This window comes from Salvelinus sp. IW2-2015, linkage group LG11 (genome assembly GCF_002910315.2).
Source record: "Salvelinus sp. IW2-2015 linkage group LG11, ASM291031v2, whole genome shotgun sequence".
In the NCBI taxonomy this organism is placed as follows: domain Eukaryota; kingdom Metazoa; phylum Chordata; class Actinopteri; order Salmoniformes; family Salmonidae; genus Salvelinus; species Salvelinus sp. IW2-2015.
The window spans coordinates 43,882,804-43,900,237 of record NC_036851.1 but is presented as its reverse complement, the minus strand read 5'-3'; positions in this window follow the sequence as shown (position 1 = coordinate 43,900,237).

Here is a 17,434-nt window from a genome sequence, read left to right as displayed (position 1 = left end):
TGTGTGGTGTTTTGTTTGCTGTGTGTGTGGTATCCGTCACCAGTCGCAAACCGCTCTGTGTATCTTCGCTTTGCGTGGGCGCAGGTGTTTGACTTCTTGGTTCGGTAATCTCTCCGGCCTAGTTTCTGCGCATGTTCTTTGGATACATGACCTAAGGGGGTGGTGCCGGGTCGTATTTCCCGCGGCTGACTTTACCCCTCCGTGTTCTGCGCCCGGCTGCAGCCGCTCCCCCCCACCCCTCGCCCCCCCGGCCCGGCCTGTCCTGTGCACTTCTGACGTGTCTTCTCAAACAATCAACGGGTACGAGAGGGTCATGGACTGATCCTCCCACTCTCTCTGTTTGTTACTTCGTTACATCGTATGTGGAACCGCTGATGGGATGAGTTTGAAAGAAAATGAGACAACTTATGAGCTAGTAATGTAAAGGGAATAACTAATGTGAATTAGGTGAAACTCAAAACACGCTGTGGCTGTGAGTAACACGACACACACAGTACACACACACAACACACAGCACACACAACACACACACACACACACCACACACACACACACACAAACACACCACACACACACACACACACACACACCACACAACAACCACACAAACCAACACACACACACACACACACATCTTCTACTAGACAAGTCTTTAGGGGAACCTTCTGATTAGGACCAGGCCATCAAGCAAAGCAACAGCATGCCATGCGTTCCACTTGTCTGTACTGTACTATTCTGTACTGCACAATTCTGTACTGTACTATACTATACTATTCTACTGTACAAATTCACAACTGTCTAACGTACGCAGTCTACTGTGCTATTCTGTAGTGACCAATCTGTAGAGGACTTTAATATATTGTACTATCTATTCTGTACTGAACTATTCTGAACACTACTATTCTGCACTGTACTATTCTGCGATCTATTCTGTACTATAACTATGCTGTTGTAGTGTACTGTATTTATGTGTACTGGTGTACTATTCTGTACTGTACTATTCTGCACTTACTGTACATTGTATGTACTATCTGTCTGTAGTGACTATTCTGTACTGTACTAATGTACTGTACTATTCGTATTTCGTACTATGCGACGTAATGTACTGTATATTCTGTACTGTGCTATCTCTGTATGTACGTACTATTTCGGTACTGTAATTCGTACTGTACATCCTGTCACTGTACTATTTTATGTACTGCATTATACTATTCTTATGTACTATTCGTAAGTCAATGTACTGAACTCACTATACTGTACTAATCTGTACTGTATATTGCTATTCTGGTAACGTATTGCTGTACTACCCTACGTCTGTTACTGTCTGTTAGCATAGTTCTATGTCCTGTAACTACTTTAAGATTAACTACTATTCTTCTACATACTGTCGTACTATACTGTATGTAGTGACTTTAATTGTATGCAACTATTCTGACTGTTCTTGCTACGTCTAGTACTGATATCTGCTACTGTGACACTACTATCTCGCATGTACTATACTTCTTTCTGCAACTATATTGTACGTATTTCTGTATTACTAACACTGTACTTTACTGTAATGATTCTGTATATAACTGTAACTGTTCATATACATGCTTATCTGTCAATAAATCTGTACTTCCTTAGCTGCTAACGGCACTGTACTGTACTGTACCCTATATCTACTGTACTATGTACTTACTATATGGACTGTCCAGGTCTGACGTACATTCTCTGTACTATTATCTGTACTGTACTTGTACTTCCCTGGCTACGTCATCTTTCTCTCTCTTTGCACCTGAAGTATAGAGAACAAGGTACCAACTGGCTTCCAAATCACTTCATCTGTATTAAGAAGCTGTTGTGTTACAACTTCATGTTTGTTAGGGTGTCAAATTGTTCCGTTACGGTTTTTGCTGGCAGATTCCTTTCAACAGCAGGGTGCTTTCACACTGGGCTGACCGTGCTTGGGGGAACTGTGTTTTATTCATAGCAAGATTGTGTGTGTTGTGTGTTGTGTGTGGCGTGTGTGTGTGAGCCATGCAGAAGGATATACTACAGGGGGAACAATGGAGCAAGGGCACTACAGCCTTAGTGTGGTGTGTTTTTGTGTGTGGTGTGAGACCCTGACACCATACACTGCTTACTGACCCTGAAATAACAAGTGTGAGTGTTCATGCAAACGTCTTGCCATCCTCTGTATAGAGAGAAAAATTATTTCCTGTTTGTAATGTGTGTGTAATTTTTCTGTAGCTGCTTGGGTTGCCTATCTAGGAGTCCTGCTTGGTCTGCCAGCTGGGGCTGGTTATCATGGCCTTTAGACTGGGCTGGGTTATCATGGGCCTTTAGGCTGGGGCTGGGTTATTATGGCCTTTAGGCTGGGGCTGGTTACTTATGGCTTAGGTCTGGGCTTGGGTTATTGAACCTTTAGTGGGGCTGGTTATTAGGCCTTTAGCGTGGGGTGTTTTATGGCCTTTAGGGGTCTGGGTTTATGAAGCTTAGGTTGGGCGGTTATTATAGCCTTTAGGTTGGGGCTGGGTATTATGAGCCTTTCAGGATGGGACTGTACCTCATCTGGCCTACTGTACCTCAACTGGCATACAGTACCTCAACTGACCTGCAGTACCTCAACTGAACTACAGTATCTCAACTGGCCTACTGTACCTAAACCGGCCTACTGGGTTACTGTACCTCAACTGGCCTACTGTACCTCAACTGGCCTACAGTACCTCATCTCGCCTACTGCACCTCAACTGGCCTACTGGGTTACTGTACTTCAACTGGTCTACTGTACCTTGCTGGCCTACTGTACCTCAACTAGCCTTCTGTACATCAACTGGCCTACTGTACCTCAACTGGCCTACAGTACCTCAACTGGCCTACTGTACCTGAACAGGCCTACAGTACCTCAACTGGCATTCTGTACCTCAACTGGCCTTCTGTACCTCATCTGACCTACTGTACCTCAACTGGCCTTCGGTACCTCAACTAGCCTACTGTACCTTACTGGCCTACTGTACTTCAACTGACCTTCTGTACATCAACTGGTCTACTGTACCTCAAGGGTCCTACTGTACCTCAACTGGCCTAAAGTACCTCAACTGTCCTACTGTACCTCAACTACCTCAACTGGCCTTCTGTACCTCAACTGGCCTACTGTACCTCAACTGGCCTACTGTACCTCAACTGGCCTACTGTACCTCAACTGGCCTTCTGTACCTCAACTGGTCTACTGTACCTCAACTGGTCTACTGTACCTCAACTGGCCTACTGTACCTCAACTGGCCTACTGTACCAAATGTTTTACTGTTACTGTAATATATGCTGAGCAGGAGTGTGCAAAGCTGTCACAAAGGCAAAGGATGGTTACTTTGAAGAATCTCAAATATAAAATATATTTTGATTTGTTTAACACTTTTTTGGTCACTACATGATGTGTTATTTAAATAGTTTTTATTTCTTCACTATTATTCTACAACATAGAAAATAGTAAAATTAAAGAAAAACCCTTGAATGAGTAGGTGTGTCCAAACCTTTGCTTGGCGCCAATTGCAGTCGTTGCCGTGGTGACGGGCGGCTCATCCCAGCTGATGTGTTGATAGGTTGACAGATGGCCATTAGTGTATTATGGTGACATCATGAGGGGATTGGTAAACTGACTGACATAGTTTTCTGAGAGGGAGGGGCCCCTGACCCTGTCACACTACTGTCACACTGCCACCCTACTCACACTCCCAAACAGGAAATGCTGAACGTGACCTCCGATACCATCTGTCAAAAGAGGAAGTGCTCTTCCCCTTCCCTTCCTGTGGAAGGTCAACGTCATGTGACTAGATCAGAACGGCCGCCATGACCCCTGAATGCTGTGGATTTGCTAAGCATTTTGAAATGGATCACAGTTAGTTTGGGCTTATTGTGTAGATTTTAAGGATTTAATAGCCTAGATATGTTGTTTGTTCATTAAAATAATGTTATTTGTTTATACTGCAGTTGGCATGAGATTATGTGTGTATCCTGTTGATGGAGAGATAAACTGCTGTAGTGAGTGCTTTGGGTTGATCATGTGGATTTTTGGACCATGTGTAAATAGTGTAATAGGCTTTTCATTGTACTGATTTGGAATATATTCCACTTTGGTCTTAATGGAATAGTATGCACAGATGGGGTTACAGCACAGAGTTATGCTGTTTTATCTGCTGGGGTTCTTCTGCTGTGTGTGTGTGTGTGCGTGCGTGCGTGCCTGCGTGCGTGTGGGCGCGTCTCTATTAGCCTCAGCTCTTCTCTATGCGCGCGGCACTTTGGGATAGCTGCCCATGTCCGTTTTATCCTCCCTTGCTAAATAAACACCCATTGTGCTACACACACACACACACCCACGCATGCACACACGCACAMATGTACACACACACACMATCATGAGAGGCTRAAAGTAAAATAGCACAAGACTGGGACAACCTCATAACGTTGCTCCAAACTGCCGCAACAGACGTCAGCATTGCCTAATTTAAAGGGAAGCTCTCTTGAAATAGGGTGAGTTCCTATCTGGGATTCAAGTACACTACCCTGTTGACTTCACTCTCTTCAATCTGATTGGACTGGATTGGAGTAAGGAAGTGTCATAACAATAGGGTATTCCATCCTGTTGCTCTCACCTCTCCATCTATCCACCTCAAATCCACAAGGGGAAGTCAACAAGGTTAGAGGGTAAGGATTCATGTTTTCAGAGTGGAACTCAGACCATGCTCTCTACTTGTTCAGAGTGGACCTCAGCCCTGCCATCTACTTGTTGTCACAAATGAGAGGTAAACACATTTCATGGCTAAATCACCACTAGTTGAAGCATCCCTTTTAAGCTGTTAGTTCATTCTCTCTGTTGTGGCTTATAACTTGGGATATATCTGAGATTCAGAATAGGAGCTATAGACAGTATTAGGTAAATATACTTTTTTATACCTATCTTATGCCATATATGCTATACACTGAGTGTACAAAACATTAAGAACAACTGCTCTTTCCATGACATAGACTGACCAGGTAAATCCACGTGAAAGCTATGATCCCTTATTGATGTCACTTGTTAAATCCACTTCAATCAGTATAGATGAAGGGGAGGAGACAGGTTAAAGAATTATTAAGCCTTGAGACAACTGAGACATGGATTGTGTATGTGTGCGGTTCAGAGGGTGAATGGCCAACCAAAAAGATTTAAATGCCTTTGACTGGGGTAGTAGGTGCCAGGCTCACTGGTTTGTGTCAAGAACTGCAACGCTGCTTTGTTTTTCACAATCAACAGTGTGTTTCAAGAATGGTCCACCACCCAAAGAACATCCAGCCAACATGACACAACCGTGAAAAGCATTGGAGTCAACATGGGCCAGCATCCGATGGGCCAGAGTCCATGCCCCGATGAATTGAGGCTATTCTGAGGGCAAAAGGGGGTGCAACTCAATATTAGTGTTCCTAATGTTCCTTTGTACAGTCAGTGTATATGCCATAGCATGAGGCAAATAACTGCCGAGCACCAATATATTTATATTATACTAATTTAAAATGATCATTAGTTCCATTGCTGTAAATGGCTCTACCTTCCGTTAACAGACCCAAATTAAATCCATTCCACACAACCACGCTAAATACTGACGTAATAATTCAGTGTCCGTGTTCACATCTTAGCTTTTAAATTTACAATCTTTCGAGGGCACAGAAGTTCTCCATTCGTCCCCACCATTGCTGGTGAAGCAATGCTTCTGTCTTTCAGTGTGTGTGTGTATGTTGGTGTGTGTGTGTGTGTGTGTGTGTGTGTCTGCCTCATGGCCTTCAGAGATTGGCTGAAATGAATTGGCCATCCCTCAGAACAGAGGAGTGGTACATTAATAGCTGTGAAAATAGTCCAGAGCCCAGTACTGACATATACAGCGTAGTGTAATTAGGACACGGTTAGCACAAGCTACTGCTGCCTCACACACACGACTGCCCACAGACACACACACACATATTTAGTTAAATAAACAATCTCAGGGACACACACATAGTCTACATATTGTATCTTCTTTCACCTCTCTTTCTCTTGTCATTGTTTTTTCTCTTGCCCTCCAGCTCTCTATTTCTCCTCCTTCTCTCCCTTTCTCTCTCATAATATCCCTTCGTCCATCTCTCCCTTTCTCTCTCATCATATCCCTTCATCCTTCTCTCCCGTTCTCTCTCATCATATCCCTTCGTCCATCTCTCCCTTTCTCTCTCATCATATCCCTTCGTCCATCTCTCCCGTTCTCTCTCATCATATCCCTTCCTCCATCTCTCCCATTCTCTCTCATCATATCCCTTCCTCCATCTCTCCCGTTCTCTCTCATCATGTCACTTCATCCATCTCTCCCTTTCTCTCTCATATCCCCACGTCCATCTCTCCCTTTCTCTCTCATCATATCCCTTCATCCATCTCTCCTGTTCTCTCTCATCATATCCCTTCAACCATCTCTCCCTTTCTCTCTCATCATATCCCTACGTCCATTTCTCCCTTCTTCTCTCTCATTCCATCCCTACGTCCATCTCTCTTTTCTCTCAATCATATCCCTTCATCCATCTCTCCCCTTTTGCTCTTCTCATCCATATTTCCCTTCACTACCATCTCTCCGTTTCTCTAACTCATCATATACACACATACAACACAATAAACATAACATCCATCTCAATACTACAATCATAATCACACATAACAAAGTACAACAAAATATAATACTAACCCTATATCATACATCTCATCATATACCTACATCCATCTCACTCCACTAAAATAATCTCTCTCAAAAACCAAAAAATAATACGAACCAATATCATCACCATCTACATCACCATTAATATCTGCTCTCACATATCCTTCGCCCATCTTCTCCCTTTCTCTCTCATCATATCCCTTCTCCATCTCTCCCTTTCTCTCTCATCATTCTTATCCATCTTCTCCGTTCTCTCTTCATCATATCCTTCACCATCTCTCCCTTTCTCTCTCATCATATCCCTACTCTCTATTCTCCCTTTTCTCTCATATCTCCTACGTCCATCTCTCCCTTCTCTCTCATCATATCCTTTCCATCTCTCCCGTTCTTCTCCATCATATCCTTCCTCCATCTCTCCCATTCTCTCTCATCAATTCCCTCCTCCATCTTCCCATTCTCTCTCATCATATCCCTTCCTCCATCGTCTCCCGTTCTCTCATCATATCCCTTCTCCATCTCCCCTTTCTCTCTCATCATATCCCTTCATCCATCTCTCTCCTTTCTCTCTCATCATATCCCTCATCCATCTCTCCCTTTCTTCTCTCATCATATCCCTCATCCATCTCTCCCTTTCTCTCTTCATCATATCCCTCTCATCCATTCTCTCCCTTTCTCTCTCATCATATCCCTTTCATCCATCTCTCCTTTCTCTCTCATCATATCCTTCATCCATCTCTCCCTTTCTCTCTATCATATCCCTTCATCCATCTCTCCCTTTCTCTCTATCATATCCCTTCATCCATCTCTCCGTTCTCTCTCATCATATCCCTTTCCATCTCTCCCCGTTCTCTCTCATCTCATAGATCCCTTCATCCCATTCTCTCCCTTCTCTCTCTCATTCATACCCTACGTCCATTCTTTCCCTTTCTCTCTCATCATATCCCTTCATCCATCTCTCCTTCTCTCTCATCATATCCCTTCGCCATCTCTCCCTTTCTCTCCTCCATTCTACTCCCTTCATCCATCTCTCCCTTTCTCTCTCATCATATCCCTATCCATCTCTCCCTTTCTCTCTCATCATATCCCTTCATCCATCTCTCCTTTCTCTCTCATCATATCCCTTCATCCATCTCTCCCCTTTCTTCTCATCATATTCCCTTCATCCATCTCTCCCCTTTCTCTCTCATCATATCCCTTCTATCCATTCTCCCCTTTTCTCTTTCATCATATCCCTCGCCCATCTCTCCCGTTCTCTTCATCAGTATCCCTTCACCTCCATCTCTCTCCTTTCTCTCATCATATTCCCTACGCCCATCTCTCCCGTTCTCTCTCATCATATCCCTTTCACCCATCTCTTCCCTTTCTCTCTCTCATCATTCCCTACGCCCATCTCTCCCTTTCTCTCTCATCATATCCCTCCCCATCTCTCCCTTTCTCTTCTCATCATATCCTTCACCCATCTCTCCCTTTCTCTTTCCATCATATCCCTTCGCCCATCTCTCCCGTTCTCTCTCTCATATCCCTTCATCCCATCTCTCCCTTTTCTCTTCATCATATCCCTTTCGCCCATCTCTCCGTTCTCTTCTCATCATATTCCCTTCACCTCATCTCTCCCTTCTCTCTCATCATATCCCTTCACCCATCTCTCCCTTTCTCTTTCATCATATCCCTTCGCCCATCTCTCCCGTTCGTTCTCTATCATTATCCCTTCACCCATCTCTCCCTTTCTCTCTCATCATATCCCTTCATCCATCTCTCCCTCTTCTCTCTCATCATTATCCCTTCACCCATCTCTCCTCTTTCTCTCTCATCATATCCCTTCACCCATCTCATCCGTCTTTCTCTCTATTCATATCCTTCACCCATCTCTCCGCTTTCTCTCTCATACATATCCCTTCATCCATCTCTCCCTTTTCTCTCTCTATCATATCCCTTCATCCATCTCTCCCTTTCTCCTCTCATCATATCCCTTCATCCATCTCTCCCTTTCTCTTCTCATCATATCCCTTCACCCATCTCTCCCGTTCTCTCTCAATCATTATCCCTTTCACCTCATCTTCTCCCTTTCTCTCTCATCAATCCCTTCATCCATCTCTCCTTTCTCTCTGTCATCATATCCCTTCGCCCATCTCTCCTCTTTTCTCTCTCATCATATCCCTTCACTCCATCTCTCCCTTTCTCTCTCAATCATATCCCTTCGCCCATCTCTTCCCTTTTCTCTCATCAATAATCCCTTCATCCATCTCTCCCTTTCTCTCTCAATCATATCCCTCGCCCATCTCTCCCGTTCTCCTTCATCATATCCTTCATCCATCTCTCCCTTTTCTCTCTCATCATATCCCTTCCATCCATTCTCTCCCTCTTCTCTCTCATCATTATTTCCTTCATCCATTCTCCTGTTCTCTCCTCATTCATATCCCTTCGCCATCTCCTGTTCTCTCTCATTCAATCCCTTCGCCCATCTCTCCCTTTCTCTCTCAATCAATCCCTTCATCCATCTCTCCCTTTCTCTCTCATCATATCCCTTCGCCCATCTCTCCCGTTCTCTCTCATATATCCCTTCATCCATCTCTCCCTTTCTCTCTCATCATATCCCTTCGCCCATCCTCTCCCTTTCTCTCTCATCATATCCCTTCATCCATCTCTCCCGTTCTCTCATCATATCCCTTCATCCATCTCTCCCTTTCACTCTAGCGATTCACTATCCTCATTCATCATCTCTCCCTTCTCTCCTCATCATATCCCTTCATCCATCTCTTCCTGTTCTCTCTACTCATCTACCTTCGCCCATCTCTTTCCTTTTCTCTCTCATCATATCCCTTCGCCCATCTCTCCCTTTCTCTCTCATCATATCCCTTCATCCATCTCTCCCTTTCTCTCTCAACCTCTTTCCTTTTACAACACATCTTCTAATTCAGCATTTAGCTTTAGATCTTTTAGTTTTTTACCAGTGTCACCACACCTCTCGTTTGCACCTCTCTCTGTATTATCCTTCAAATGTACATAGAATTTTCTGGTGTATCTATCAAATGTTTTTTGTATACTGCTTTGTAAGTTTAGCATTCCGAATTGAGAAATGATTGATGTTGGTATGGAAACATGTGGCTGCCAATATTCATTCAGGTTGAAAAGCTTATTGGATAGTGACTAATCAATAACACCGGTTTTGGCATATATATCCGTCCATAATTTGAGATGGGTATTGTGTAGTATTGTGTCTCCTGTGGGGCTTTATTGCTCCTGATGGCCCAGTCACACTTCACTTTATAAAAATGACCTTGCAATGACCAATCCTAAAGAGTTTCTGAGCTAAAACGTTTGGGATCCACCTGATACTAAAGGAGGCTCCAATGCCAACCGGATCCTTGAAGAAAATGTATATTTCCCAACAAGGCTTATATCCGACAGCTTACATCTGAGAGACTCTTGGTGGCTTTTACACTTGGAGTTTATCACCTCTAACAGCAAAACAACCAAATGGCCATTGTGTACAAAGATTTCACAATAAGATAAAACAATAATGAGGCATTTTTACACCTGTTATTGTATTAAAACACCACGTTGATTTTAATGGATTCCCCAKATTAAAACGGTATATTATGATTCTCTCTGTGTAGAAGTTTCCCTTTAGTACAGATCTGGGATCAGCTTAACCATTCCATATCTTAACCTTATCCAATAGGTAKTAAAAACACACAAATGCAAAAACAGACCTTAGAGAAGTGTCTAGGGGCAAATCCACCCCACTCCATATGAATGCAGGGAGATAGTGCTGTTTGTATTGGATAATATCACCCCCTAATGGTTAGAAGGGCACATTGTTTCTATGTTTGTGAATGGAAATGTGGTGAGGTCAGGGATTGGACACCATGCCAAACTCTCCCTTCCCATTGGACCACGAGCAGATGGCAGCTCCCCTGTGCACGAGGCAGGGAGAATTCTCCTCCCATAAGCCGGTAGCAGGGCATGCACACACAAAAGCAGACATATTGACACAGATATACACACAGACACATTGACAGAGGTAAAAACACAAAACATCCAGATACAAATACACAGAGAGACAGAGACACAGACTCAAATACAAAAACAAGCAGACAGACAAACGACAAACGGACACTCACGCACGCAAGCACACACACACACACACACACACACACACACACACACACACACACACACACACAACACACACACACACACACACACACAAGCACACACACACATCACACACCGACATCACACACACACACATCACACCACACAGACTTCAATTGGTCCATCCAGGCCCTCCTTGATAAGCCCTAGACTGCATACTAATCGCTTTCTGCTCAGCCCACTGCCTCTTATCCTCATCTCTATCTACTCTCTCCTACCTCTTCGAATCACCGTCTTCTTCTCTGTTAAAGAGATGTTATATGCTATAATTGGTAGCAGTGAGTTATACAGTATGGCTATACCTATTGTTGCTGGTTATAGAAATGGCTTTATAAATTCATCAGTTTTGTGACCGCGAGCACGCTCTAGCGGTACTAAAATGTTTGAAGAAAGTTAGTGGGGATGGTAAGTCGCCAGTCGATAACGAGCGTCTGATAAAAATGTGATCTAAATTCAAATGTTATTTACCACATGTTTAGTTGATAGCACTAGCAATACCTTTCATAAAGAAAGCTGCCATCGGAGCCACATTGACCGTCGCTGCTCTACAATCATTCGCAGAAGCAGCTAGACCCCAGTACTCAAATACTTGCAGGAAATAGAGAAGTATGCTGTAATCAAATTATCTCCTACCTACTGCCTCGTGCTGTCTATATTTATCAAAATCCGCATGAGACTCACTATTCAATCTCTATATTTATATAATTTATGCGTACAGTAACAGACAGGAGACGCCTACAGACAATAAAATCAGAGTAGGCTAGCTACCTAACCAGGTCATTCCAACAGCCAGGGCTATAGTCATAGTAGGTCGATATGCTACCTAACCCACAGGGTCTTCATTTACAAACAGAGGGCTAAGTCATGAGTAGGCTAAGCTAACCTTAACCTATGGTCTATTCATACACAAGGGCTAAGTCATATGTAGTCTAGGCTATCCTACCCATGGGCTAGTTACACAACAGCGGCAAGTCAGATAAGGCCTAGCTACCTCTAACCCAGGTCTCTATCAACACAGCGGCCATAAGTCAGAGTAGGCTAGCTACCTATAACCCAGGTCTATTTACAAACACAGGGCAAGTCAGAGTTAGGCTAGCTACCCTAACCCAGGTCTAACAAACACAGGGCTAGTCAGAGTAGTGTCTAGCTCCTAACCGCAGGTCTAACTATACAACTACAGCGGGCTAAGTCAGAGAGGCTAGCTACTTAACCCAGATCTTATTACAAACACAGGGCCTAAGTCAGGACAGGTCTAGCTACCTAACCCAGCGTCTATTCCAATACACAGGGCCTAAGTCCTAGTAGCTCTAGCTACCTAACCTCAGCGTCTATTTGCCAGAGACACACGGGCTAAATTAGAGTGAGGGCTACGCTACCTGACCACAGGTCCTACTTCCAAACACAGGGCTAAATCAGAGTACGGCTAGCTACCTAACCAGGATCTATTCCAGAACAGGATAATCGGACGTAGTTGAGTACCAACCAGGTCTATTCCAAACACGGGCTAAATCAGAGTAGGCTAGCTGCCCAACCCAGATCTATTTCTATTATACACAGGCTAAAATCAGAGTAGGCTAAGCTACCTAACCAGCGTCTAATTCCAAACACAGGCTAAGTCAGAGTAGGCTAGCTACCATAAACAAGACGGTCTACTACAAACACAGCGGAAATCAGAGTAGGTACTACCGTAACCGCAGGCATCTATTCCAAAACACATGGGCTAGTCAGAGTAGGCTAGCTACCATAAACCCAGCTGTTCTATGTAGCATTAACACAGGGATAAATTCAAAGTAGGGCCTAGCTAACCGTAACCAGGTTCTAATTACAACACAGGGCTAAATCCGAGTAGTCAAGCTTACCTAACCCAGGCGTTCTATTGACAACACAGGGATAAATCTGAGTAGGCCTAGCCTGATAACCTAACCAGGTATTCCCAAAACAACAGGCGTAAATCCGAGTAGGCTAGCTACCTTTAACCCAGGTCTAGTTACAACACAGGTATAGAATCCGAGTAGGCCTAGCTACCAACAGGTCTATACAAATCACAGGGCTAATCTAGATGTAGGCTAGCCTACCATAAACCCAGGTCTATGTACAAAACACAGGCTAAAGTCTAGAGTAGAGGCTAGCTACCTTAACCCATGTCCTTATAATTCATAACACAGGGCCTTAAATAGGTTAGGCTAGCTACCTACCCAGGTCTATTTACATAACACAGGGCAATCACGACGATAGGCTAAGCTACTAACCCAGGTTCTATTACAAAACAGGGAAATCACGGGAGTAGGGCTAGCCTACCTAGCCCAGGTCTTATCAAACACAGGGCTAAATACTGAGTAGCTAGCTACCTAACCCAGGTCTATTAAAAACAAAAACTGAGTAGCTAGCTACTAGAGGTAAAGTGTATCGGTAGTAGCACCCACCGAGGCTCACAAGGGCCGGTGAGCTCCCTAGAACCCAAGGTCTATTCGACGCTACATCAATATCTAAGCACTAGCCCGCGTCTATTAAAAAAAAGCAAGTCAGGAGTAGGCTAAGCTTACAGTTCTTAAAACCGGCAAATTGGTGCTTACTACCGGTTACAAACACAGGAAATGAGTGCAAGGCAACCAGGTCCTATGCAACAGGCTATCGGAAGTGGCTAGCTACCTAACCCAGGTCTCATTCAACAGCTAAGTCAGGTACGAGCACTATACAGGTCTTACAATACGCGGTAGTTAAGTAGCCTAAGGTACTCAAAGGAAATCCGTGGCATAGGCTGAGTATCTCTGTGAGGCTGGATTTGATGACCTAAAGCATACATTATAAGACACTTTCTAATCACTGGTTATAGCATATTGACTCTATTAAATCTGTCACAAATGTGTTGTGCCTATGCTTCAACTGACAGTCTGTAACTTCGCCACTATTTTGCCCTAATGCCCTGTCACCAGATGACAACAGCCAATTAACATTCAGGAGGCTACACTAAGTCAAGGCCGCGTGGCAGAAAGCAGGATGTGATATAGAACAGTCAGCCTAAATGTGCCTGTGAATTGGATTGTGAGCCGAGTTGACCCTCTAGGCTATCAATCGGCCGTAAGAGATGTGTATTTAGCAGTTCTTGTTACATTAAATGAGCATGTTAGGATGTCACGCCTTGTAATTAGCAGTAGGATAAGAGAGTGGCATTGGTTGTGTGCGAGAGATGCGCTAAGTAATCATCACTTTGTGTGGGGGAGAGATGCGCATAGCTAATCGTCGGTTGTGTGGACGCGGTGTCGTAATGAATGATAGGTTAGGCTACCTCTGGGGAGCTGGGTTATTGAGGATGTGTGATGGCATTCTTTCTCTGTGTGTGCTGCCATTGCTTTCCTGTGTGTGTGTGTGGTGTGGTGTGCTGTGTGTGTGTTGTGTGTGTGTGTGTGTGTGTGTGTGCTGTGTCGATTGGTGTGTGTGTGTCTTGTGTGTTGTGTGTGGTGTGTGTGTGTGTGGTGTGTGTGTGTGTGTGTTGTGTGGTGTTGGTTCATGTCCTGTGTGTGTTTTCTACGTGTGTGTGGGCATGTGAACAACAGCATGAATGAATGTGTGCTCGCTCGCTAAGTGTGCGATACATTGTATAAATGAAAGCTAGAACACATTAATCGTTGCATCTGTTGATTGTCCACCTAAGATTTTTGCTTTCTTTTTACTTTGAGTGTTAAATTGGTTTAGAATATTTCAAGGCAGTTAAATTAAATATTCATTTGGTTATTAGGTCATAATGATGGACATGAGTAGCGTGCCATTATGCATGTCAAGATGACATTTGGTTTACATTCATCTACTCTGTGTGTCTGCCGTTTAGTTGTCGATTAGGTGTGATTTCGTCTGAGGACACTAAGAAGTTCGAATTTCCCTTCATACTAGGGAGCGTGAGTGCTACGTTGGCAAGGGAAGCTACGAGTTGTCACATTGCATCGCGTGGGCATGGTGCGTCCCTACTGGCAGGACTCTTCACAGAGGAACCCAGGCACGTTGCGGGAGACAAGGTCTGATGCATGATTACAGTCCCACTGCGTGCTATATCATATTAGTGCACCAGGGAGGCAGATGTCTGATTGCAGTTCAGCCTTCTCTCGCTGTGTATTATATATGTAAGAGCTCACCTAGTCCTGTGCCAATTTTGTCTGGGCGCCTGGTGAATTTGTGAGGTGGAAGATATGTTGGGGAGAGCCCTAAAGGGTTACTTTGTTGTTCAGACTGCCTGCTGCCCTGGGCACGCTGAGAGCATAAGCAGTCACGTCGTATAGCGACACAACCAGACTTGTTAATCGAGCTGTGAGACGGGTTAATATATAGGGTGGAATTAGTGCTTCTTCTAGTTAATATGGGCTCGATTCGCCATCCTCTCTCATATCAACCTGTCTGCGCTGCGTCTACCCCATCAGTACCACATAATGGAGATGATCGAGGGTGGAACAAGCAACCCTTCAGGTATTTTGTCTTTCAGCATAAACCTGCTCTCCCCATCCAGTACAAGGAGATGATCGAGGTGAACAAGCAACCCTTCAGGTATTTTGTCTTGAGCTTATTGCTGGACTTGGGGTGAATTCATGTAGTTTAGTATGCAAGGTTTAAGGTCTTGTCTATTATAGTCTGCTTTCCTCCTTTAATGGTCTGGAGCCTGGTGTGTGTGTGGTCGAAGAGTTTCCACTCAGATGGAACCAGGCTTCAGAAACTGCTGTGCAACAGTTAGACGTCCTCTCCCAGAGATGTGAAAGCATCCCCTGGAAGTACTGGACACTAGACCTGGTGCACAAATGCATTACTCGAGAAGGATCAGCGACTTTTGCCAGTGTATGACTATGGACATACATGTCCTGGCCCTCCACGCCAATTACAGAAAATTTATGCTCTCAGAGGTCTTCTATCTTCCTTTGTCCCATTCATTCATATACTCATGGTCGAGACCAAAGTATCGTGCAAGAGTTTTCAATAGATGATAGCTTTAGGATACTTAGATAGTGATATGTACATCCTTGTTGGTAATTTTATGGTTTTCCTAAGATGTGTAGACTACTACCTTATTATTGTTATTGTTTTTGAAATCAAAATTTCTAGATTTTTTTAAGCACTAACCTCCCTAGGCTGAGCACATGCCACAGTCACGAAATTTAAATTAATTATTATTTAAGAGAATTGGGTGGGCCAAGGGTCATTCAGACTAGCTGAATAATGGCTATATAACCAGGTCGACGTTTCAAAACATAGTCAGAACACGGGGCCATATTAAAAAAAACTACTAGAATATGTTATCACTGAAAGGGCCAGACATCATATCGCCTATATAAGTGTGTTATCCTAATTTAAGAGACTGATCATAAAAGTTAGGCCTTTGCTTAGCTGCCACGCCAGAGTCATTGCGTATTTTGAAAACATGAGAGCACTTGGTCCATTAGAATGTTCAACTTTTTATTTTACATAGGATATGGTCTTCTTGTATTATAGTTCTCGGTCTGTCGCGTTCAGACCAAAATATATTCTCCCCCGACAATAATTCGGCGTCTGATAAATTCCAGCTAGAAACTTGGATGTACGGGGAGGGACAGTTAGGGCCCTCGTAATGAAAAGCAAGTCTTAGGGAGGAGGAGCGACGAAACAAGCCACTGCATATAGACTGAAAGTAATATGAACGTTCTTTTATGTGCCTTCAAACACTTTGAGCTAGAGGTCCTATATATCCTGCCCATATTAGTGTGTCAATTTAACATCAATTTCTCTGGCCACTGACTTCCAGTCAATTTTAATTACGTTCTCCCATATCTAACGCTGCGTTTTACATATTCTCTAGAAGAGGAACCAACACATAATTCATACACTAGCACAAAATATATATCCAGCATATCACTTGTCGCAACACATATAGACAGAGTTTCTAATTGCAATGTGGTCTGCGATGTTTGCCTCGGCCTTCCACCCAGATTTTGCACCAAGGCAATAATGTTAAATTAGTACATCAAAAACCTGCTGCGGCTCAGTGCAGCAGGCTGCAGGTGATGTTAGTGCTGCCAGAGCTCCGCCCTTGTTACAACGGTATGCTTCCTTTAGTAAAAAGTTAGATAACAGTGCTCCTATCAAGTAAAGTTAAGACGTGAGAAAAACAGTGCTCCGTTCAGTAAAGGTTTATGAATCAGTGCTCCCTTCGAGATACAGTAGATATATCAGTGCTCCCTGTCAGTAAAATGTTACTAGATTAATAGAGACAGTGGCTCCTTCTTAAAAGCTGTGAGCATAATACAATCTGCATCACCTCAGGTCAGAAGTTAGGATAACAGTGCGCTGTAGACCAAAAGCAGAGCAAGTATCATGACTTATTATTGAAACAATATGACCACGCGTAAGGCTGACTGCCTATAGTTTACCACCATCTGTTCTCACAAAAAACAGTAATACAATTAAGTATCATTGAGATATGGCAACTGTCACAAATGCCTGCCAAAATTAGTTTTTATATACTCTTGATGTGATAAATATAAAAACATAAAAACCCCAAGGAAGAGAACAGGGACACATTGTTTTTTTTCACATTGACAACTACCATAGAATGACATATATAATCGCGTGGA